This window comes from Oncorhynchus masou, chromosome 18 (assembly GCF_036934945.1).
Source record: "Oncorhynchus masou masou isolate Uvic2021 chromosome 18, UVic_Omas_1.1, whole genome shotgun sequence".
In the NCBI taxonomy this organism is placed as follows: domain Eukaryota; kingdom Metazoa; phylum Chordata; class Actinopteri; order Salmoniformes; family Salmonidae; genus Oncorhynchus; species Oncorhynchus masou.
This window is the reverse complement of record NC_088229.1, coordinates 80,152,878-80,177,462: the sequence shown is the minus strand read 5'-3', so window position 1 is coordinate 80,177,462 and position 24,585 is coordinate 80,152,878. Positions and strand designations below refer to the sequence as shown.

The following is a 24,585-nucleotide window of genomic DNA, read 5'->3' as shown; positions in this document are numbered from 1 at the left end:
TTGTACATGTTCCTGGTGCCGCCAATATCCATCCACTTCGTACTGCCATTGAAGAGGAGTGGGACAAGGCCCCTACCTTTTTTAAGGTATCTGTGACCAACATTCCCAGTCATGTAAAATCCATAGATTAGGGCCTAATGAATTAATTTAAATAGACTGATTTCCCTGTATGAACTGTAACTTAGTAACATCTTTGAAATTATTGCATGTTGCGTTATATGTTTGTTCAGTGTGAATTGTTTTGTTATCAAGCTCTGTCGTTTTTCAATGTTTGTTTGAGTCTGCTGCTTCAATTTATAGAGAGGAGACGGCCTAGTCAGATCACAAATTTCACACACACACGACAAGACCCGAGTAGCTTCGTTATCACGGTAGCTTCAAACTTTTAAAGGGGCAGCTGAACATTTTGTTTCTGATATTTTGATTAAAAGACTTGGGGTAACCAAAACGTTAATGAAATGTAGCAATATACCACATTACTTCTTACTAATACATTTCCTGTTTTAGAAACATTACAAAGCATGGTCATCTGTTTTTTGACTAGTAAGTCATCTGAGTGGCTGGTAGATTGTTATTTATTTTAAGCTTCCTGCCACAGTGGCTGGTGGACCAAAACGTTCCTTTTAGCAGTAAACTACAGTATACAATAGTTTGTTTATGAGGGTTTAATATGTATCTAGCTAGATATGTCTAGCTACTTTGATAAGTTGTCATTGCTAATAATGGACCAAATGGTCTGTCTGCTTGTGATAACGTTACCTACCTAGCTAACGTTAGCTAGCTAACTAGCTACTGTGTGCATCTATAGCTAACAATTTTACAACACTAGCCAGAAATAGCACCACATAGCCCGTAGCGTCTCTGGAACTACAGTATTCATTGCTGAAAGTTGTGAATTTCATGAACCACCTGAAGTTACTTCATCCCATAACTCCACTCGACTCTGCCAGCTAACACACAAGATTGCACAATATTGACATCAGAAGATTCTTCTTCTGTGGTGTTCATTGAGTGTGTCAACCAACTTTAATGGCTCATTACCGCCAACTACTTGGCTAGTGTACTCACCAGTACTCAAGAGTCAAGGTCAAAGGCTGAGTTTCTTTTCTAAACACGGATGATAACATGTATTTACTCACACATGTGTTTTTACTAAACTAATGCTGTTGATCATGTAGTGGTTCTACTGAGTTCTGTTGGCGAGGGTTGATCAGTGATCAGGGTAGATCAGTGTGGACAACATTGTTATCAGAGCACATCTCCTTGATACCTCCAATTTGTAGGAGAAAGGTCCTGATATGGAGACAGCAGCCTATCTATCAGTAGGAGAAAGGTCCTGATATGGAGAGCAGTTTACGCAGCAGTTTAGGTCCAACAGTCCTTTGGATTAGGAGGAAGTGTGTGCTGGAGAGCAAAGGAGTATTGGAGTCACAGAAGACAGAGAGAGAACGATTGGTAATGTACTCTCTAGTTTAACTGAATGGTAATGTACTCTCTAGTTTAACTGACTGGTAATGTACTCTCTAGTTTAACTGACTGGTAATGTACTCTCTAGTTTAACTGAATGGTAATGTACTCTCTAGTTTAACTGACTGGTAATGTACTCTCTAGTTTAACTGAATGGTAATGTACTCTATAGTTTAACTGAATGGTAATGTACTCTCTAGTTTAACTGACTGGCAATGTACTCTCTAGTTTAACTGACTGGTAATGTACTCTCTAGTTACTGACTGGTAATGTACTCTCTAGTTTAACTGAATGGTAATGTACTCTCTAGTTTCACTGACTGGTAATGTACTCTCTAGTTTAACTGACTGGCAATGTACTCTCTAGTTTAACTGACTGGTAATGTACTCTCTAGTTACTGACTGGTAATGTACTCTCTAGTTTAACTGAATGGTAATGTACTCTCTAGTTTCACTGACTGGTAATGTACTCTCTAGTTTAACTGACTGGTAGTACTGTATACTCTCTAACTTAACTGGAATAATAACAATAACAATAATAGTAATAATAATACATTCTAAATATACAAAGAGTTCCAAAAATATTTGGACAGTTTTGTCTCTGTACTTTGATTTGAATGACTGAGGTTAAAGGCCCAGTGCTGTCAAAAACTTGAATTTCTTTTGTATTATATATACAGGGCATTCAGAAAGTATTCAGACCCCTTGACTTTTTCTACATTTTGATACCTTACAGCCTTATTCTAAAATGGATTAAATAGTTTTTCCCCCCACATCAATCTACACACAATACCCCATAATGACATCACAATACCCCATAATGACAAAGCAAAAAGAGGTTTTTAGAAATGTTTTCAAATGTATTGTCGTGACGTGGCCTTTTCTGGGTATAGATCATGGCATCCCCCTCTCCCTCCTACACCCATGTTCTATTATCTCAGGTTGTAAATTCCTGGAGGAGACTCGCTCCCACAAGCCATGCAGAAAGAGAGACACATAGAGAACAAAGGAGTTCACATGGTGAAATCCCCAAAATGGGAATTTGATACAAAGGTCCACTTGTGAGAAGGTGGAGATGGTTCGTGGACACTTAAGGAATGGGTATGACGAGTGTGTTTCATTTGGTGACCTCAGAGAGGACAGGAAACACACATAACTATATCTCTGAATATGTACATTTCTCCATTATGGGGTTTGCATCTAATTCTTGTAGAAAATGAATGAGTAAAGATTAAACTATTTGTGAAATTATGTAAGGTGATATTAAACCTTTAATGAAAGATAATTGTATTCCATTCAAAGTTTAACTAAGGCATTGGCACGCCCCCGTGAGCATAGACATGATCTGGCGTCATATATATATATATATATTGTTATGAATAAAAAATCCTCCTAAGGAAATCCTCATTAGCCCACTCATACCTTGATGGACACTGAGGGGGCACAGGTTGAGTTTAGACCACAAAAATCTCAGTTTAAGGTGGCAATGGCTGTTGAATTCCTAACCATACCATGTGGAGCATTGGCTACACGGCGGGAAATGGTTAAACTCTGAGACTATTGATCCTGACAGAATAAGAGAAAATCTTAGATACTAATTACTAGTCTGCAGCTATAAATTATGTCAACCTGGGGTGCGAAGACCGACAACTGCCGAAATATCTATTCTATGAGAACATTTCTGAATGGTACTCTGAAGTACCCATTCTAACCAGGAAATACTTTGATCTTCAGGGAAGCAGAGAGAGACGATGATGAACTGACTCCAACAACTGACGATTCCAACAGAGATCACGACGACACACTGGGCATAAATATATATTGATTGCAATTATTCCCGAATGAGTGAGCGTTCATGTGCAAAGGATTAGCATCTCAATTAATATAATTATCAACTGTGTGTAGTGAGCCCTCTGTTCATTCCCGCCTGTTTTCAGTCCACACCCACTTCCCTCTGTCCACCAAGCTGTCATATCAGCTTAGCCCACTAGGGAACCTCCCATATCATTTCCTTGTAACCATATCTACTGTGTTTGTTTATGCATTTCTGTGATTATTTAGTTAGTTAGTAAATAAATGATTAAGACAATTGGTGTATGGATGATTCATAGTAAAAGCTGGGTTCATGCAGATAACCAACCATTTACGACATTTGGAATGAGACTAACGTCAGGTAAAGAATAATTCATTAATCAGAAGACTAATTGATCAGATATTAAAATTATAACTTTGTAACCTGAAGATTTTCCTTGGAGCGCCGACTTCCTAGTTAATTACATTTACATGATTAGTTTAATCACGTAATAATAATTACAGAGAATTGATTTGATAAAATAACAGTCTTCACTTTAATGGTGCCAAAGACACGACCGTATAATAAAATAATTTAATAAAAACATATCAAATTTACATAACTTTTCAGACCCTTTACTCAGTAGTTTGTTGAAGCACCTTTGGCAGCGATTACAGCCTTGAGTCTTCTTGGGTATGACGCTACAAGCCCGGCACACTTGTATTTGGGGAGTTTCACCCATTCTTCTCTTCAGATCCTCTGTCAGGTTGGATGGGGAGCGTCGCTGCACAGCTATTTTCAAGTCTCTCCAGAGATGTCCGATCGGGTTCAAGTCCGGGCTCTGGCTGGGCCACAAGGACATTCTGAAATTTGTGCCAAAGCCACACCTGCGTTGTCTTGGCTGTGTGCTGAGGGTCGTTGTCCTGTTGGAAGGTGAACCCTTGCCCAGGCCTAAGGTCCTGAGCGCTCTGGAGCAGGTTTTCATCAAGGATTGCTTTGTACTATGCTCCATTCATCTTTCCCTCGATCCTGACAGCATGATGCTGCCACCACCATGCATCACCGTAGGGATGGTGCCAGGTTTCCTCCAGACGTGATGCTTGGCATTCAGGCCAAAGAGTTCAATATTGGTTTCATCAGACCAGAGAATCTTGTTTCTCATGGCCTGAGAGTCCTTTAGGTGTCTTTTGGCAAACTCCAAGCGGGCTGTCATGTGCTTTTTACTGGGGAGTGGCATCCGTCTGGCCACTCTACCATAAAGACCTGATTGGTGGAGTGCTACAGAGATGGTTGTCCTTCTGGAAGGTTCACCCATCTCCACAGAGGAACTCTGGAGCTCTGTCAGGGTGACCATCGGGTTATTGGTCACCTGTCTGACCAAGGCTCTTCTCCCCCGATTGCTCAGTTTGACCAGGCTGCCAGCTCTAGGAAGAGTCTTGGTGAAACCAAATGTTTTCCATTTAAGAAAGACGGAGGCCACTATGTTCTTGGGGACATTCAATGCAGAATTGTTTTGGTAAAATTCCCCAGATCTGTGCCATGACACAATCCTGTCTCGGAGCTTGGTTTTGCTCTGACATGCAATGTCAACTGTGGGACCTTATAGAGACAGGTGTGTGCCTTTCCTAATTATGTCCAATCAATTGAATGTACCACAGGTGGACTCCAATCAAGTTGTAGAAACATCTCACGGACGGTCAATGGAAACAGGATGCACAATTTGACTGCAATTTCGTGTCTCATAGCAAAGGGTCTGAATAATTTTGTAAATAATTGGTTATTTTATTGCAAATATACATATAAAAAAACTGTTTTCAGTGATCATTAGGGGGTTTTGTGTGTAGATTGATGAGGAAAACATGTATTTAATCATTTTTAGAATAAGGCAAACGTAACAAAATGTGGAAAACTGAAGGGGTCTGAATACTTTCCGAATGCACTGTAAGCAGACAATGAAAGCTCTTACAATATTCAATGATTATATTTCTCTATAACAGGCTATAGGCTCCTCACCCTATTATTAGGGTGAGGAACATGAGCTACTAACAGCTTACTACACAACATACACTTAGTATTACTTTCTTAGCTACAGTATACATATCTCCCTGGCATATAACATCATTTATGCAGCAGCATACAATATATTTTTGGACTCACCCTGTTGTACTGTGCTCACTTGAACAGGAAGGTGGCGCGGCGGTCCTTTGTGGGGAAATTATCATAATCAACCTTTGTCATCATAGTCTGGCATTCTCTAGATTTATGGTGCTTTCAAGACAACTGGGAACTGAAAAAAAACAAGGTTGAATCATGACGTCAGTGATCTTCAGGTCAGAGCTCTAGAAAGAGGCCCGAGTTCCCGACTTGCAATTCTGAGTTGGATGACCGTCAGAACGTATTTTTCCAGTCGGAGCTCGTTTTTTTCTGAGTTCCCAGAACAAGTTGTCTTGAACTCACTGATGTCAGATTTCCCAGTTCTGAGTTTCCATTTGCTTTGAGCTCGGTAGAAGTCGTGCTGGATTGACAGCAAGGCCAATGTTGAATGTTTATCCATTTAAGCTTGGAAAACAGACCCTTAAACCCAGACTTGGGACCAAAGACCCACTCCACTGAATAGCAGGCTAGTGATTGCTTTGCAATGCTTGCAGTTAGCAACTGATTCCTTCCAAACCACTCATTTTTGAACTAACGATTTCCAACTTGTTGTGTAATGTATGTCCAATTGCCATTGAGCACCGATATGTTTTATCTATAATTTTTCATCATTAATTCTCTTCATATGACAAGGATTTAAAAGGATTTGCTTGTAGATTGTCAACTTGATTCGTGATGATGACTGCTAGTTTGCTCGCTAAGATTTTGAAAGTATGATGTTGACATGATTAGTACAATCAAAGCTAGTGTAGATATAACGTGATTTGACGTAATTTTATCTGTGGCCAATGATTTTGAGCCTTCTTGGATGGGCACTTCTAATGTAACTCTATGGCAGCACCCAAGGGGGCTTGAATGTTCAAGCTCTACCCTTTTGAATTTGGTGGTGACGTAGTGTCCCCATGAGTGACAGAACACTGAGCCAATCACGGCCCATCTAGAGAACATTACCAACCCCTACGCTCCATATTTTCCACTGGCTGCCTCACCACCACAGAAAGCACTGAGCTAGGCTGAAACACCTGCATTTTGGAGCTTAACCCAACGTCAACAGTGAAGAGGTGACTCTGTTCCTCTGTCCAGTGTCTGTGTTCTTTTGCCCATCTTCATCTTTTATTTTTATTGGCCAGTCTGAGATATGGCTTTTTCTTTGAAACTCTGCCTAGAATGCCAGCATCCCGGAGTCGCCTCTTCACTGTTGAAATTGAGAATGATGTTTTGCTGGTACTATTTTTAATGAAGCTGCCAGTTGAGGACTTGTGAGGCGTCTGTTTCTCAAACTAGACACTCTAATTTACTTGTCCTCTTGCTCAGTTGTGCACCGGGGCCTCCCACTCCTCTTTCTATTCCGGTTAGAGCCAGTTTGCGCTGTTCTGTGAAGGGAGTAGTACACAGCGTTGTACGAGATCTTCAGTTTCTTGGAAATTTCTCACATGGAATAGCGTTCATTTCTCAGAACAAGAATAGACTGACAAGTTTCAGAAGAAAGTTATTTGTTTCTGGCCATTTTGAGCCTGCAATTGAACCCACAAATGCTGATGCTCCAGATACTCAACTAGTCTAAAGAAGGCCAGTTTTATTGCTTCTTTAATCAGGACAACAGTTTTCAGCTGTGCTAACATAATTGCAAAAGGGTTTTCTAATGATCAATTAGCCTTTTTAAAATATAAACTTGGATTAGCTAACACAACATGCCATTGGAACACAGGAGTGATGGTTGCTGATAATGGGCCTCTGTACACCTATGCAAATATTCCATTAAAAATCTGCCATTTCCAGCTACAATAGTCAATTTCAAAATTAACAATGTCTACACAGTATTTCTGATCAATTTGAAGTTAATTTAATGGACAAAAAATGCTTCTTTAATGGACAAAAAATGCTTTCTAAGTGACCCCAAACACGATGATGGGATGTATAGACATTATAGACAGTATGTGGATATAATATGTTGTATATCTGTAGAATATGTAGGATAGAATAGTATATGTACAGCAATAGTTAAATATAATACAGTATAAACATATGAAATGAGTACAACAGTATATAAACATTATTAAAGTGACCTGTGTTCTATGGCTATGTAAATAGGGCGGCAGCCTCTAAAGGTGCATGGTAGAGTAACCAGGTGGTAGCCGGCTAGTGACAGTGACTAAATTCAGGTCGGAGTACTGGGCAGAGGCTGGCTAGTGGTGACTATTTAACAGTCTGATGGCCTTGAGATAGCAGCTGTTTTTCAGTCTCAGTATCATTATTCATGTTTACTGGCTACTTGTACTGTCTAGTTTGAATGGAGCTGGTGGTCTAAGCCAATAATGAGTATATACTGTATGTGGTCTATCTGTTGTGATTGGCCTCTGTGACTTAATGCTGTCTTCCCAGAACAAACTATTAGGTCTGTTATTACATTGCCGTTGTGTTACCACTGTATTAACACTGTCTGTCTCTCTCCCTCTCTCTCAGAGGGAGGAATGCTATGGCGGTGTCTCAGAGTAGTGTTAGTACGTGGAGCAGTAAGCAGGTGTCTGGCTGGCTGAAGCAGGAGGGGTTTGGGCAGTATGTGGAGCTGCTGTGTTCTAAACATCGTGTGGATGGCCCCAGCCTGCTGACTCTAAGGGAGGCTGACCTGCGTGAACCCCCTCTGAGCCTCACTGTGCTGGGGGACATCAAGAGGCTGGCCCTGGCCCTGCGGAGGCTCCAAATACAGAATCAGAAGCAAATGGAGGAGCTGGGGATAGGGTTAGGGGGATTAGGGGCTGCTGCTGGGGGGGACAGGGCCTGTCACGGGGAAGACCGGGGGATCACAGGGCTGACAGGCGGTGTAATAGAGGGGATTGTGTGTGTAAGGAGGCAGGGCGCCGTCAGGTGGACTGTGGGGTCTCAGGGTCATGGTCAGGGTCGCGACCCCGGTCAGGGATGGCGTTTGAAGAAGACCAGTGCCACATTCACTCCACTGGGGACAGGAAGTGCCTTCTAGGGCGTCTGGACCCAGAGCTGTGGAAGACAGTAGTCAGCTCTGTTTATGTCATGCTCGTCTTCGGATTTACCTCCTTCGTCATGGTGATCGTCCACGACCGCGTTCCCGACATGACAATTTACCCACCACTGCCCGACATCTTCCTGGATAGGTGAGTCTGACCTTTAACCTCTAACCCCTGACCTCTAATCCCACTGCCAGACATTTTCCTGAATAGGTGAGCTAGACCTCTAACCTCTGGCCTCACATTATTATTCCAACGTTATTATTCTCTTTTTCTCTGACAGTGTACCCAGAATCCCTTGGGCTTTTGCGATGGCGGAGGCTTGTGGTTTAATCCTAGTTTACATCTTCCTGTTGGTGCTACTACTACACAAACACAGGTACTACTGCACTACGACTACTACTACTACTACAACTAGACAAACATGTGTAATACTGCAATACTACTACAACTACTACTATTACTACTGCTACTTCAGCTCCTACTATTGCTACTTCAGCTACTACTACTACTGCTGCTACTACTACTACTACTGCTACTTCAGCTACTGCTACTTCAGTTACTACTTCAGCTACTACTACTACTACTTATGCTACTACTACTACTGCTACTTCAGCTTCTACTACTGCTGTACTTCTATCTCTCTCTAGGTCTATCATATTGAGGTCTCTCTCTCTCTAGGTCTATCATATTGAGGTCTCTCTCGCTCTCTCTCTTGGTCTATTGTATTGAGGTCTCTCTCTCTCTCTAGGTCTATCATATTGAGGTCTCTCTCTCTAGGTCTATCATATTGAGGTCTCTCTCTCTCTCTAGGTGTATTATATTGAGGTCTCTCTCTCTCTCTCTCTCTAGGTCTATCATATTGAGGTCTCTCTCTCTCTAGGTCTGTCATATTGAGGTCTCTCTCTCTCTAGGTCTATCATATTGAGGGCTCTCTCTCTCTCTAGGTGTATCATATTGAGGTCTCTCTCTCTCTCTCTAGGTGTTTCATATTGAGATCTCTCTCGCTCTCTCTCTTGGTCTATTGTATTGAGGTCTCTCTCTCTCTCTCTAGGTCTATCATATTGAGGTCTCTCTCTCTCTAGGTCTATCATATTGAGGTCTCTCTCTCTAGGTGTATTATATTGAGGTCTCTCTCTCTCTCTCTAGGTCTATCATATTGAGGTCGCTCTCTCTCTCTAGGTCTATCATATTGAGGGCTCTCTCTCTCTCTAGGTGTATCATATTGAGGTCTCTCTCGCTCTCTCTCTTGGTCTATTGTATTGAGGTCTCTCTCTCTCTCTCTAGGTCTATCATATTGAGGTCTCTCTCTCTAGGTCTATCATATTGAGGTCTCTCTCTCTCTCTAGGTGTATTATATTGAGGTCTCTCTCTCTCTCTCTCTCTCTAGGTCTATCATATTGAGGTCTCTCTCTCTCTAGGTCTGTCATATTGAGGTCTCTCTCTCTCTAGGTCTATCATATTGAGGGCTCTCTCTCTCTCTCTAGGTGTATCATATTGAGGTCTCTCTCTCTCTCTCTCTAGGTGTTTCATATTGAGATCTCTCTCGCTCTCTCTCTTGGTCTATTGTATTGAGGTCTCTCTCTCTCTCTCTAGGTCTATCATATTGAGGTCTCTCTCTCTCTAGGTCTATCATATTGAGGTCTCTCTCTCTCTCTCTAGGTGTATTATATTGAGGTCTCTCTCTCTCTAGGTCTATCATATTGAGGTCGCTCTCTCTCTCTAGGTCTATCATATTGAGGGCTCTCTCTCTCTCTAGGTGTATCATATTGAGGTCTCTCTCTCTCTCTCTCTAGGTGTATCATATTGAGGTCTCTCTCTCTCTCTCGGTCTATCATATTGAGGTGTCTCTCTCTATCTACGTCTATAATATGTCTTTCTCTCTCTCTCGGTCTATCATATTGAGGTGTCTCTCTATCTACGTCTATAATATGTCTTTCTCTCTCTCTCTCTCTCTAGGTCTATCATATTGCGGCGTCTGTGTTCTCTGATTGGAACAGTGTTTCTGCTGCGTTGCGTCACCATGTTTGTTACCTCCCTCTCTGTACCTGGACAACATCTACAGTGCTCCAGTAAGGTGGGATACACATACTAACTCACCCAGACTACCTGATGACTGGGTGATTATAGGGCAGAGTCTGATGACTGGGTGATTACTGGACACAATGCTCAGATCATTGCTAACTGTGTGTGTGTGTGTGTGTGTGTGTGTGTGTGTGTGTGTGTGTGTGTGTGTGTGTGTGTGTGTGTGTGTGTGTGTGTGTGTGTGTGTGTGTGTGTGTGTGTGTGTGTGTGTGTGTGTGTGTGTGTGTGTGTGTGTGTGTGTGTGTGTGTGTGTGTGTGTGTGTGTGTGTGTGTGTGTGTGTGTGTGTGTATATATATATATAGATGTATGGTGATACGTGGTCTAAGGTCCAGAGGGTGTTAGCTATATGGAGTGGCTTTGGCATGACGCTGAATGGAGTGGATACCTGTGGAGATTACATGTTCTCTGGTCACACTGTGGTACTCACCATACTCAACTTCTTCATCACAGAGTGTGAGTCGTACTCTGTGTGTGTGTGTGTGTGTGTGTGTGTGTGTGTGTGTGTGTGTGTGTGTGTGTGTGTGTGTGTGTGTGTGTGTGTGTGTGTGTGTGTGTGTGTGTGTGTGTGTGTGCAACAAAAACATTTGTCACAAGTGCTGATGAACAACATGCCCTACTAGAGATCAGAGAGGGATTTTATAATGCCTGATTATATACTATATATCCTGTATATTTCCTGTAGATACTCCTCGTAGCTGGCACCTGATCCATACCATCTCCTGGGTGCTGAATCTGTTTGGTATCTTCTTCATCCTGGCGGCTCATGAGCACTACTCCATAGATGTGTTCATAGCTTTCTACATCACCACCAGACTGTTCCTGTATTACCACACTCTGGCCAACACCAGGGCCTTCCAACACAGCCGCCGTGCTCGGATCTGGTTTCCCATGTTCTCCTTCTTCGAGTGTAACGTCAACGGTCCTGTTCATAACCAGTACAACTGGCCCTTCAGTGGGCCTGCCTGTATGAAGACACTGATTGGATAACACAGCAGCACACACACACAAAGGTAGGGTTAGGCTTTAGTTAGTGTCAGGGTTCAATTGGACAGATTTTAACTCCAACCTGGGGAATTAACTATGTTCTAGATTCTAAAGAATTGCATATTGTACTTTCAGTAATATACAGATAAAGTATGGCTAGCAGTAGATATTGAGCTGTGTTTAATGTATGGCTAGCAGTAGATATTGAGCTGTGTATAATGTATGGCTAGCAGTAGATATTGAGCTGTGTTTAATGTATGGCTAGCAGTAGATATTGAGCTGGGTTTAATGTATGGCTAGCAGTAGATATTGAGCTGTGTATAATGTATGGCTAGCAGTAGATATTGAGCTGTGCATAATGTATGGCTAGCAGTAGATATTGAGCTGTGTTTAATGTATGGCAAGCAGTAGATATTGAGCTGTGTATAATGTATGGCTAGCAGTAGATATTGAGCTATGTATAATGTATGTTGTTTATTGATGAGTTTAATCAGTTAGTTGTGTGGTAGTGTATGTAGCTGGCCATATTTAATGTATTGGAATCTGTGCTTCATTAACATCATGTATGTACACTGAGTGTACTAGATATTAGGACTCTTTCCACGACATAGACTGACCAGGTGAATCAAGGTGAAAGTATTGATGTATTGATGTCACTTGTTAAATTCACTTAAATTATTGTAGATGAAGGAGAGGAGACATGTTAAAGAAGGATTTTTAAGCCTTGAGACAATTGAGACATGGAATATGTATGTGTGCCATTGAGGGTGAATGGGCAAAATAAAATATTTAAGTGCCTTTGAATAGGGTATGGTAATAGGTGCTAGGCGCACTGGTTTGAGTGTGTCAAGAACTGCAACGCTGCTGGGTTTTTCACGCTCAACAGTCCTACCACCCAAAGAACATTCAGCCAATGGGTCATTGATGAAAGAGGACAGAGAAAGCTGTGCAGAGCAACAGATGGGCTACAGTTAGTCAACTGACAGTCCAGTACAGCTGCCCAAAGACCCATATAATAATGCACAACCTGTCGTACCTTGACACAACCTTACAGAGTTCCAATTCTTAAAAAAAGAACTGTGTTTGCAGTGAGCTAAGGAACGAAAACGCTGGACACTGGAGAATTGGAAAAACATTTCCTGGTCTGATGAATCCCGGTTCCTGCTGTTTCACTCTGATGGGAGGACTAGGGTATGGAGAATACCATGAGTACATGTATCCATCATGTTGTGATGGGAGGACTAGGCTATGGAGAATACCATGAGTACATGTATCCATCATGTTGTGATGGGAGGACTAGGGTATGGAGAATACCATGAGTACATGTATCCATCATGTTGTGATGGGAGGACGAGGGTATGGAGAATACCATGAGTACATGTATCCATCATGTTGTGATGGGAGGACTAGGCTATGGAGAATACCATGAGTACATTTATCCATCATGTTGTGATGGGAGGACGAGGGTATGGAGAATACCATGAGTACATGTATCCATCATGTTGTGATGGGAGGACTAGGCTATGGAGAATACCATGAGTACATTTATCCATCATGTTGTGATGGGAGGACGAGGGTATGGAGAATACCATGAGTACATGTATCCATCATGTTGTGATGGGAGGACTAGGCTATGGAGAATACCATGAGTACATAATGTTGTGATAGGAGGACTAGGGTATGGAGAATACCATGAGTACATGCATCCATGTCGCGTGCCAACATTGCAGCTTGTTGGTATGATGGTGTGGGTGTGTTTTCAGGACACACATTGGACCCCTTGGTAAAAGTGAAGCAATGTTTGAATGTCACAGGATATCTGAACATCATTGCCATTCAGGTGCATCCCTTCATGGCAGCAGTGTATCCATCTGCAAATATTTTTTTTCAGCCCCATGCCACAAGGCTAGGATTGGTTCCACAAACATGACAGTGAATTCAGCTTATTGCAGTGGTCTGCCCAGTCGCCAGATGTCAAACAAACTGAGCATCTGTGGGATGAGATGGAACGAGCTATTAAGAGTAGAGATCCAGACCCACCAACTTGATACAACTATGGGAAGCATTGGAGATAACATGGGCCAGCATCCCTGTGAAACGATTCCGCCACCTTTTAGAGTCCATGCCCGAGGAATTGTGGCTGTTCTGAGGACAAAAGTGAGTGCAACTCAATATTGGGAAAGTATTCCTAATGTTTTGTGCACTCCGTGTATGTTTCAGTTCATTTATTGATTTTTAAAAACATGTATTTTTTTATTTAACTAGGCAAGTCAGTTAAGAACAAATTCTGATTTACAATGATGGTCTACCCCGGCCAAACCCGGTGTAACAAGTACGCTGAGAGTCGGGAAGCAAGTTTAGGGAGTGAGTGTTTTACTAAATAAAAGAAACAATGAACACGAAACACAAACAAGGCACCGACATGAAAACAGTGTCAGTAACACCTGAGGAAAGAACCAAGGGGAATTACAGATATAGGGAAGATAATCAAGGAGGTGATGGAGTCCAGGTGAGTGTCATGAGGCGCAGGTCATGAGACGCAGGTCATGAGGCGCAGACGATGGTGACAGGTGTGCGGGATAATCAGCAGCCTGATGACCTAGAGACCGGAGAGGGAGTGTACGTGACACCCGGACGAATGCTGAATCAATTATGCACCGCCCTATGGGACTCCCAATCACAGCTGGATACAGCCTGGATTCAAACCACGGACTGCAGTGACACCTCTTGTACTGAGATGCCGGGCCTCAGACCGCTGCACCACTCAGGAGCTCTGATACTTGTTTTGTTGTTGATGAATAATTGTTCGTAAGGGAATAACCCCCTGAAATGGCCAAAAATGAATGGGAAAACATTGGCATAGGGAAAACCATGTACACGATGGCCAATACCACCCAAATTGGCGTTGATTCATGCAAAATGTTTTTCAAATGCCATATGGCAATTGCCAGTTGTAACACTTCAAAAATCCAACAGGTGGCGTGTGCGCTCCACCGTGGTTTTTCATATAGGAAATGGACCCCAAGTCAACATCCAAAAGCCAAATTTTGAAAAAATGTTTTTTTTTGTCAAAAACTTATCACCCCTTTAAAAAAGTGCTTTCTGGACCGTTTTTCAAAATACTTTCGCTTTTTTTGTCAATTACACATGTGTAAGAACTGTATGAATATACTTTTGTCCAATTTTATTATCATCATTTTTTTAAATTACTTGCGCATAAGGCATATGTTTTGTCCATTTGCAATATGATTTCATAGGAAGTCAAAAGTCAAAAGTCAAAAATTGCAAAATTTCATAAAAAACTTCACACACCCCTAAAAAAGTGCTTTCTTGACCGTTTTTCGAAATTCTTTTGAATTTTGTGTCAATTTCACACGTGTAAGAACTGTATCAACATACTTTAGTCATATTTTATTATCATAATTTTTTATTTATTTTTTACTTGTGCATTAGGCATATGTTTTCTCCATTTGGAATATGATTTCATAGGAAGTCAAAAGTCAAATAAAGCTACATTTTATAAAAAACTTCACATACCCTTAAAAAGTGCTTTCTGGACCGTTTTTCGAAATTCTTTCGAATTTTATGTCAATTACACACATATAAGAACTGTATCAACATACTTTAGTCATATTTTATTATCATAATTTCTTTTTTTCTTTTTAACTTGTGCATAAGGCATATGTTTTGTGGAAGCCAAATGTCATAAGAAATTTGACATGCTCAAAAATCCTGCAGAAATGCAAAATTGACTGGCCTGATGAACTCGGGATGGCCGGGCAGTGATTGTTGTTCCTTTCCATCACTCGTGGTGTTGATTTCATCATGTCCATTTGGTGATGTTTTCTCACTTTTGCAAAGTCACTGTGCATTTGCAATATGGCTCAATGGGCATTCACCATCACAAATTTGTCATGCTATAAAAATCGTGCAGGAATGCAAAATTGACTGGCCCGATGAACTCGGGATGGCAGGGCAGTGATTCTGGTACCTCTCCATCGCTCGTTAGGGTTGATTTCAGAATGTCACTTTTGGTGATGGTATCTCACTGTTTAAACATATTGCAAATGTTTTTTCACTTTTGCAAAGTCACTGAAAATCGTGAAGGAATGCCAAATTGACTGGCCCGATGAACTCGGGATGGCTGGGCAGTGATTCTGGTACCTCTCCATCGCTCGTTAGGGTTGATTTCAGAATGTCACTTTTGGTGATGGTACCTCACTGTTTAAACATATTGCAAATGGACAAGAGTCACCAGCAAGTCACCGTCCATCAGTCAATTTGATATCATTCTGACACCAAACTGAAACAAACTGACACCAAACCCACTTTTCCCAACTCGTTTAGTAGCCAAGTATCACATACTTCAGAGCTGGCCCAAAATTCACAACGCCTTCGGTTCAAACCATAAAAAAAACATAAAACACGTTCTAGCTGCGGGTCCATTTCTTGTGTTATGTGTAGGCCTAGCTGAGGCGACCCCGAATCCCAAGTTTCGGCTCGATAGGTCATTTGGTGTCCGAGCAAAACCCTAATTGGTGCTGAAAATCCACTTTTTTACATGACTTGCTACGGGGTCCTTGAATGAGCTATCGGACAGAAACGTTGGGTTCTGTCTCTATGGGCCGAGACGGTCACAATGCACCTAGTCCTGTGACTCTGAGACATTTCTAAATGTCGACATTTTCGTGATGCAAAAATGAATTGAAGTCATTGCAAATGAGCAACGTAACTCACCACGCACTATCGACCTGAGGTCTAGAACAGGATTCTAAAGTTTCGGAACTCTAGGTCTGACGGTTCTTTAAAAGTTCCAGCAAGGTTAACTAATGCAGGGAGTTTATGTCTCTACGCACCCCAATTGGGTCCCTCCTTCCAAGCTGTGTGTGTGTGTGATTTAGTTTTCCTTTGAAATTTTATGGGACAAATGACTGAATTACAGTTCATGGGGGTTGCCTAATCACATATATGAAGTTTTGGAAAGATCTGATTTTTTTAACCACTCGAAACAGCCCATGAGACACCAATTATGGCACTTCTGGTTGACACAGGAAGCTATAAGTCAACACATATCCTCATTGGGCTATGCTTTTACAGAATCCTGAGTTTTAAGTCTTTACGTTAAGAATTGACTGATTGAGTGTTCAATGCACTATGTCTATCAAATTGCAGGTAGGGTATGGATATACACTTTTAGGGTGATTTTAAGCACTTCTGGGTTGGTCCAGGAAGCTTAGAATCGACACAGGTAGACCTCATAGTGTCCTGATGGACTGTCATCAAAGACAGGTTCATAAGGCATTCATAACCCACATAGGCCTCAGGTTGAATTTAGAGGAGCAGGCAATGTATTCCTATGGGGAGAGAAGTCAATGCAAACTGTTTGATGTAAACACCTTATTTTAACTGTGAAGGGTTAATGCCACACGGTCAAGGTTAGGCTTGCACGGATCGGGGGGACCTTAGGAACGTACCTGAGGTCGAATTGTGTTTCTCACCCTAACGGTTCTCTCACTGTCACCCAAAAGCAAATGACATTGTGGTGCAGGCTTCATTTTGGGCCTACTTTTCTAATGGTCGCTGCGCTTAGACCGAGCGAGCTACGGTCAAGCGGGATATCTCGTTGAACTCGGCACGGCCTTGGGATTATGTTTATGCCATTGCCTGCTCTCTAAGTATTTAAGCACCGCGCTTTGTCACTCCATCCTTGCTGTGTGTGTGTGTGAGAGAGCTTTTCTTTGACATCTGTTGGGAGAAATGACTGATTTTACAGTTCAGGAGGGTTGCCTAATCACACATATGAGGTTTTGAAAAGATCTGACCTTTTTAACCCCTGGAAACAGCCACTATGACACCATTTAAGGCACTTCCTGTTGGCACAGGAAGCTATAAATAAAGCCATATCCTGATTGGGGTATGCCTTTACAGAATCCTGAGTTTTAAGTCTTTACGTTAAGAACTGAGTTATTTACAGAGGGTTTAGTGAGTGTGTGTTATATCAGAAAATCATAGAAAATCACAGAAATCTCGGAGAGCTCCGCAGCACACTTTAAAAATATTCGTAGGAACACCCTGCAACTGGATCTGTAACTGTTGAAAAAAAAAAACTATATTTGAACATCATCAATCTGTCATTGTACGATTTCTCTTAAATGAATATAGATAAATGGCTGATTTTTTTTTATTGACACCGGAGGCTCCTTGACTTCTCTATTTTCATTTTGGACCTTTAATCCCAGAAAAATGGCCATAACTCAAAAACCGTTGAGGCCTAGACGCCATCTTGTTCGGGGCCAACTGCCCATTATGCCAAACCTATGCTCACCAAGTTTCGGCTTCGAAATATTTTCAGTTTTCGAGATAAGGCCCCGTCGTGATTCGTGATGTTTTGTCAAATTGCAATATGATTGCTTATGCCCTCTTGTGGGATTTTCCGGGATAGCGGAAAAATGACCAAAATTTGATTATTTTATAAAACGAAAAGCGAATGTCCGACAAAGTTCATTTGATGACTTCCCGGTAGGTCTGGCCCTGCCGCTCGGCCCGACGCCGTCCCCGAATTTTACAAATGTTTTCGGACGTCTAGAAAGGGACCTTACATTTGCAATATGGACTTTTTCACTAACCATACAGAAAATGTCGAAATGTTCCCTTAAGGTATGTAATGCAGAAATGATTTTACTAGTAGCAGGGCATAAGAAGGGTTAGAACCATACTAAGTTTACAATGGAACACTGTTTACATATCCTGTTTACAATGCTGTTCTGTTCTATTGCGCACTAGATCCTGTTATGTTGTTCTATTGGACACTAGCTCCAGTTCTGTTGGACAGTAGATCCCATTCTGTAGTTCTATTGGACACTAGATTCTGTTCTATTGGACACTAGATCCTGTTCTGTTGTTCTATTGGACACTAGATTCTGTTCTATTGGACACTAGATCCTGTTCTATTGGACACTAGATCCTGTTCTATCGGACACTAGATACTGCTTTGTTGTTCTATTGGACACTAGATCCCATTCTATTGGACACTCGTTCCCGTTCTGTAGTTCTATTGGACACCAGATCCTGTTCTATCGGACACTAGATCCTGTTCTATTGGACAGTAGATCCCATTCTGTAGTTCTATTGGACACTAGATGCTGTCCTATCTCAGCCTCCAGTATTTATGCTGCAGTAGTTTATGTTTCGGGGGGCTTGGGTCAGTTTGTTATATCTGGAGTACTTCTCCTGTCCTATTCGGTGTCCTGTGTGAATCTAAGTGTGCGTTCTCTAATTCTCTCCTTCTCTTTTTCTTTCTCTCTTTCAGAGGACCTGAGCCCTAGGACCATGCCCCAGGACTACCTGACATGATGACTCCTTGCTGTCCCCAGTCCACCTGGCCGTGCTGCTGTTCCAGTTTCAACTGTTCTGTCCTATTATTATTCGACGATGCTGGTCATTTATGAACATTTGAACATCTTGGCCATGTTCTGTTATAATCTCCACCCGGCACAGCCAGAAGAGGACTGGCCACCCCACATATGCTCTCTCTAATTCTCTCTTTCTTTCTCTCTCGGAGGACCTGAGCCCTAGGACCATGTCCCAGGACTACCTGACATGATGACTCCTTGCTGTCCCCAGTCCACCTGACTGTGCTGCTGCTCCAGTTTCAGCTGTTCTGTCTTAATATTATTCGACCATGCTGGTCATTTATGAACATTTGAACATCTTGGCCATGTTCTGTTATAATCTCCACCCGGCACAGCCAGAATAGGACTGGCCACCCCACATAGCCTGGTTCCTCTCTAGGTTTCTTCCTAGGTTTTGGCCTTTCTAGGGAGTTTTTCCTAGCCACCGTGCTTCTACACCTGCATTGCTTGCTGTTTGGGGTTTTAGGTTGGGTTACTGTACAGCACTTTGAGATATCAGCTGATGTACGAAGGGCTATATAAATAAATTTGATTTGTTCTGTTGTTCTTTTGGACAGTAGATCCTGTTGTGTTGGTCTATTGGACACTAGATCCAGTTCTGTTGGGGACTAGATCCTTTTCTATCGGACACAAGATATTGCTTTGTTGTTCGATTGGACACTAGATCCCGTTCTATTGGACACTAGATCCCGTTCTGTAGTTCTATTGGACACCAGATACCTGTTCTATCGGACACTAGATCCTGTTCTATTAGACAGTAGATCCCATTCTGTAGTTCTATTGGACACTAGATGCTGTTCTGTTGTTCTTTTTGACAGTAGATCCTGTTGTGTTGTTCTATTGGACAAAATACCCTGTTCTGTTGGAGACTAGATCCTGTTCTATTGGACACTAGATCCCATTCTGTAGTTCTATTGGACACTAGATCCTGTTCTGTTGTTCTTTTGGACAGTAGATCCTTTTGTGTTGGTCTATTGGACACTAGATCCAGTTCTGTTGGGGTCTAGATCCTGTTCTATTGGACACTAGATCCTGTTCTGTTGTCTATTGGACACTAGATCCTGTTCTATTGGACACTAGATCCCGTTCTGTAGTTCTATTGGACACTAGATCCTGTTCTATCGGACACTGGATCCTGTTCTATTGGACAATAGATCCTGTTCTGTAGTTCTATTGGACCCTATATCCTGTGCTGTTGTTCTTTTGGACAGTAGATCCTGTTGTGTTGTTCTAATGGACACTAGATCCTGTTCTGTTCTATTGGGAACTAGATGCTGTTCTGTTGTTCTATTGGACACTAGATCCTGTTCTGTTGTTCTATTGGACACTAAATCCTGTGCTGTTGTCCTATTGGACACTATATCCTGTTCTATTGGACACTAGATCCTGTTCTGTTGTTCTATCGGACACTAGATCCAGTTATGTTGTTCTATTGGACACTAGATGCTGTTCTGTTGTTCTATTGGACACTAGATCCTGTTCTTTTGGACACTAGATCCTGTTCTATTGGACACTAGATCCTGTTCTTTTGGACACTAGATCCTGTTCTATTGGACACTAGATCCTGTTCTATTGGACACTAGATCCTGTTCTATTGGACACTAGATCCTGTTCTGTTGTTCTATTGGACACTATATGCTATTCTGTTGTTCTATTGGACACTACATGCTGTTCTGTTGTTGTATTGGACACTAGATCCTGTTCTATTGGACAATAGATCCTCAAGGTGAAATTCACGATTAATACAGAGACAAGGTGAAATTCACTATGTATACAGAGACAAGGTACAATTCACTATGTATATTCACTATGTACTCATAGGACATCATGTTACACAATACATGTTTGTTTTGTTCAATAATGTGCATATTTATATCCATAAATCTCAGTTCACATTGGCGTGTTACGTGCAGTAATGTTTTGATTCCAAAACATCTGGGATTTTGCAGAAATACTCATAATAAACATTGATAAAAGATACAACTGTTATTCACATAATTAAAGATAGACTTTTCCTTAATGCAACCGCTGTGTCAGATTTCAATAAAACTTTACGGAAAAGCATAATCTGAGAACGGCGCTCAGAGCCCAAACCAGCCAGAGGAATTTCCGCCATTTTGGAGTCAACAGAAGTTAGAAATAACACTATAAATATTAACTTACCTTTGATGATCTTCATCAAAAGGCACTCCCAGGAATCCCAGTTCAACAATAAATGACTGATTTGTTCCATAAAGTCCATAATTTATGTCCAAATAGCTACTTGTTGTTAGCGTGTTCAGCCCAGTAATCCATCTTCATGAGGCGCAGGCACTTTGTCCAGACAAAAACTCAAAAAGTTCCGTTACAGTCCTTTAGAAACATGTCAAACGATGTTTGGAATCAATCGTTAGGATGTTTTTAACATAAAACATCAATAATGTTCCAACCAGAGAATTCCTATGTCTGAAGAAAAGCATTGGAACGAGAGGTAACTCTGTCAGGAGCGTGCGTCATGAGACCAAGGCACTCTGCCAGACCACTGACTCAAAGAGCTCTCGTCAGCCCCTCCTTTATAGTAGAATCCTCATTCAAGTTTCTAAAGACGGTTGACATCTAGTGGAAGCCGTAGGAAGTGCAACTTTATCCATATCTCAATGGGTATTCGGTAGGCCAAGCTTTGAAAAACTACCATCCTCAGATGTCCCACTTCCTGGTTGGATTTTTCTCAGGTTTTCGCCTGCCATATGAGTACTGTTATACTCACAGACATCATTCAAACAGATTTAGAAACTTCAGAGTGTTTTCTATCCAATACTAATAATAATATGCATATATTAGCATCTGGGACAGAGGAGGAGGCAGTTCACTCTGGGCACGCTATTCATCCAAATGTGAAAATGCTGCCCCCTATCCCAAAAGAGTTTTAAGTGTTTCTAAAATTCCCTATGGGAAAAATGAATGGTGGAAAAAGTAATTGGAACCATTTCCCTGTTTGACCTTCATGGGTATTATAACACGTCCATTCTATAGGAATGAATTGAATTTTACAGCATTTCATTTAAATGTTTCAATGACAAAATTACATGTTTTTAAGTAGTTTTTTGTAGTAGGGACAGTAACATTAGTATTTAAAAAAAAAATATATACTTTATGGAAAATGTTTGTATATTTTCTTTAAATGTTTAGCTCACGTAATATCATTTTAAAGTAATAAGGTGTCTGTAATATAATGAGCGAGGCAAAAACAATTGTAGACATTAGTAAATGCATTTCTTTATCTCCCAATGATGGGGGAACACAAAGATGGAGGTGTGGCCGCTATTAAAAAAGCGCCCTCTTCTCATCATCTAGTGTATATGTAAATAATTGTTTGCTACCCGTGGAAACAGCTTGGAAGACGATGACCACAAATGTAAAATCCTCAAAAGTTTCAGCGATAAAGCAGTACTGCTCTGTCAACAGAACTCGGTGCTTATTATCGGATGTATTAGGGTATGAAATCTGTCTTTTTGTATATAATGTTAATATGTTTGAGAAAGACCCCACTGAACGATTCAGAACATGAATAATTCTATTTGTATTGATAAAATGTATTGTAAAACATAAGGAAGTGAAATGTCATCACCAAATCGTATTTTCACCCTGCAGAGTGGGTGGACACCCTGAGTACTGTAGGACCAGTATATTGTATTTCCATTTGGTTTCACTCATCTACTTCAAAGTGTTTGTGTCGTCTACTGAAATAACAAACTAATTATGTTAATTTGAAACTTAGCCTTACTTCCTTGGTCAATAAAGGAAGGGTTGATGCACAAGTCGTGTAGAAATGTTTGTTGTGCTGGCATAGAGTAGTTTATTAAACACACAACAGATTTGATTCAACACTTTAGCCAGGGACACAGCCTGTGATTTACTCTGTCCGTTAATGCTGTTTTGGAGGGAGAGCTGCAGTACAGTGAGCAGCTACAGTGACAAGGTGAGGGAGAGCTGCAGTACAGTGAGGAGCTACAGTGACACGGTGAGGGAGAGCTGCAGTACAGTGAGGAGCTACAGTGACACGGTGAGGGAGAGCTGCAGTACAGTGAGGAGCTACATTGACAAGGTGAGGGAGAGCTGCAGTACAGTGAGCAGCTACAGTGACACGGTGAGGGAGAGCTGCAGTACAGTGAGAAGCTACAGTGACAAGGTGAGGGAGAGCTGCAGTACAGTGAGCAGCTACAGTGACAAGGTGAGGGAGAGCTGCAGTACAGTGAGCAGCTACAGTGACAAGGTGAGGGAGAGCTGCAGTATAGTGAGGAGCTACAGTGACAAGAGCAGCTACAGTGACTAAGGTGAGGGAGAGCTTGTAATACCCAAGCTAATACCCATAGCACTTTTATTTAACCAGGTAGGCTAGTTGAGAACAAGTTCTCATTTGCAACTGCGACCTGGCGAAGATAAAGCATAGCAGTGTGAACAGACAACACAGAGTTACACATGGAGTAAACAATTAACAAGTCAATAACGCAGTAGAAAAAAAAGAGTCTATATACATTGTGTGCAAAAGGCATGAGGAGGTAGTCGAATAATTACAATATTGCAGATTAACACTGGAGTGATAAATGATCAGATGGTCATGTACAGGTAGAGATATTGGTGTGCAAAAGAGCAGAAAAGTAAATAAATAGAAACAGTATGGGGATGAGGTAGGTAAAGTTGGGTGGGCTATTTACCGATAGACTATGTACAGCTGCAGCGATCGGTTAGTTGCTCAGATAGCAGATGTTTGAAGTTGGTGAGGGAGATAAAAGTCTCCAACTTCAGCGATTTTTGCAATTCGTTCCAGTCACAGGCAGCAGAGAACTGGAACGAAAGGCGGCCAAATGAGGTGTTGGCTTTAGGGATGATCAGTGAGATACACCTGCTGGAGCGCGTGCTACGGGTGGGTGTTGCCATCATGACCAGTGAACTGAGATAAGGCGGAGCTTTACCTAGCATGGACTTGTAGATGACCTGGAGCCAGTGGGTCTGGCGGCGAATATGTAGCGAGGGCCAGCCGACTAGAGTACGCAGGTCGCAGTGGTTGGTGGTATAAGGTGCTTTAGTAACAAAACGGATGGCACTGTGATAAACTGCATCCAGTTTGCTGAGTAGAGTATTGGAAGCTATTTTGTAGATGACATCGCCGAAGTCGAGGATTGGTAGGATAGTCAGTTTTACTAGGGTAAGTTTGGCGGCATGAGTGAAGGAGGCTTTATTGCGGAATAGAAAGCCAATTCTAGATTTGATTTTAGATTGGAGATGTTTGATATGAGTCTGGAAGGAGAGTTACACAGTCTAGCCAGACACCTAGGTACTTATAGATGTCCACATATTCTAGGTCGGAACCATCCAGGGTGGTGATGCTAGTCGGGCGTGCGGGTGCAGGCAGCGAACGGTTGAAAAGCATGCATTTGGTTTTACTAGCGTTTAAGAGCAGTTGGAGGTCACGGAAGGAGTGTTGTATGGCATTGAAGCTCGTTTGGACGTTAGATAGCACAGTGTCCAAGGACGGGCCGGAAGTATACAGAATGGTGTCGTCTGCGTAGAGGTGGATCAGGCAATCGCCCGCAGCAAGAGCAACATCATTGATATATACAGAGAAAAGTGTCGGCCCGAGAATTGAACCCTGTGGCACCCCCATAGAGACTGCCAGAGTACCGTACAGCATGCCCTCCGATTTGACACACTGAACTCTGTCTGCAAAGTA

General features: G+C 41.8%; 1 pseudogene; it reads left to right on the top strand.

Annotated features, from left to right (window-relative positions):
- Window positions 1–1,932: 1,932 nt before the first annotated feature.
- Window positions 1,933–20,770, top strand: LOC135505301 (sphingomyelin synthase-related protein 1-like; annotated as a pseudogene).
- The last annotated feature ends 3,815 nt before the right edge of the window (window positions 20,771–24,585 follow it).